Genomic DNA, 2,150 nt, shown 5'->3' on the forward strand with positions numbered 1-2,150 from the left:
CCACCATAGTCAGGCTTGGCAAGAACAGCATGTCTGCACCATGTTTGATTAGGAGTGGTGCGTGTTGGTGTGTGTGTATGTGTGTGTGTGAGTGAGTGTGTGTGTGTATGTGTGTCCGTCTGTCTGTCTGTCTGTGTGTGTTTGCTTGACTGAGTGTGTTGATTTAGTGTGTCAGGCCTTGCCCATCTGCCAGTAGACCCTCCCTAAAATCTGCTGTCCCTGCATCTCACTCACACAAACACATGTGTGCACTTGGAGTAGGTCCAAAGACTGCAGGGGTAGATTTATGTTGATCAGTGATAGTGTCATGAGGGGGCATAGCGGCTCAGTGGTTAGCACTGTCGTTTCCCAGCAAGAAGGTCATGGGTTCAGTCCACCAGTCAGCTGGGGCATTTCTGTGCGAGAAGTTTGCATCTTCTCCCTGTGTGTCTGACTGGGTTTCCCTGCACAGTTCAAAGACACACACAAGGCAGATCAGTTTAACTGAAGTCTCTGCACTTGAGGTTTGCAGGAGTTTTTATCTGGCGTTCAGACCACAAACAGCACTGTGTTTAACAAATACAAGGGGACTGCTTTCAAGTGAAGGCGTTGTTTCATAGCAATTGATGAAATATGATCCAGGAAGAAGACTGGCTTGAGTAATTGATCCATGAGTCTAAAGGCTTATCAAAGGGATCAGCGATTCAGTTCAACCATGGGCCAGTTTTTCATGGGTTTTTAAATGGGGGCTGTCAAACTGCATAATGGAAATGCAGCCCTATTTGTTTTGTTTACTTCTTTTAACTCATTTAAGAATAAAATCGATTTATAACACTGTTTAGGGTTGTATCTGAAGGCAGATGTCATTTTACCCATGAGTAAGAGAGGGCTCACAGAGTTACAACTTATTTTAATCCTCATTTAGTTAAAAAATTACTTGTGAATAAATGTTCTGTGTTGCACTTGGAGAAAAGAGACGTACTTTATTGGTTATCCACACATGATAAACAGCAACCTGTTTCCTTTATGGCTGATTGAAAGTTATGTTTTTATTGTCTTAGAAAAAAATTGCATCAACACACCATTCCTGTTCTGCTGCCTATTTCATCAAGGGGCCAATTATTTCTGCTGCAGGGTCGGATTTGGCCCTCAGGCCACTATCTACCTACTACTGGAAAAGAGTGCACAAGAAAGTGGGTGATCTTAAAATGAAAACTAAATAAACTACTGAACTATAACAAGACTAAGAGTCTACAGCCATGCTAGCAGCTCCGTGAGGCTGTACAGCGGTACTTTGAGCTAAATGCTAATGTCAGCATGATAACATGCTCACAATGACAATGCTAACATGTTGATGTTTAGCATTTATAATATTTACTATGTTCACCATGTTACTTTGCTAATTAGCACAGAACAAAGCATAGCTGAGGCTGATGGGAATGCCTTCAGTTTTGCAGGTATTTGGTCAGATAGCAAAGTATTGGATAAGTTGAAATTTTGACCCGATGGTGGCACTAGATGAAAATGTAAGGGATTAATGAAATTATTACAAATCATCCTGAAGGGACCGAGCATGCATGTCTGAACCAAATTTTATTCATAGGTGCACAGTTATATGCACACCACATATTGGTGCAAGGATACTGGAAATCAGCATCAGTAACAAGAGTAACACCTGCACATTGACTACAAACCACAGATTTATTCGAATTGACATAGTTTCAATTCTGGTGGGATCTGTACCAAATTGAATTGCAGTCCATCCAATAGTAGTTGAGACTTCTCATGCCAAACCAAAAATGTAAAACCCACCAGTGGTTGACCGCCCAAGAGACTGACATTACCACCCCTAATCCATGCTACTACCATGGCTAAAAATTACAGACAGAACTCTTAGCAACAGTGATGACGGTCTGTAAAGTTATGTAATTCCTCCCTGCCAGTGCCAGCAAACCACCGAAAGACCAAACCACCTGGGGTTGCGACTGAGGGTCAACATATGTTTATGTATGTACCATGTCAGTGACAGATTTCACCAGTGATGTTACAAAGGACGGTCATACTATGGATGAGTTTGTAGATGAAATTAGGATATCAGGATATTCAAACCAGAAGTGTACAGTCCCGCAGGTTTTAAATATGCTTTATGCTCGTGAACAGGGAGAGAAAGA

Source organism: Thunnus maccoyii, chromosome 18 (assembly GCF_910596095.1).
Source record: "Thunnus maccoyii chromosome 18, fThuMac1.1, whole genome shotgun sequence".
NCBI lineage: Eukaryota > Metazoa > Chordata > Actinopteri > Scombriformes > Scombridae > Thunnus > Thunnus maccoyii.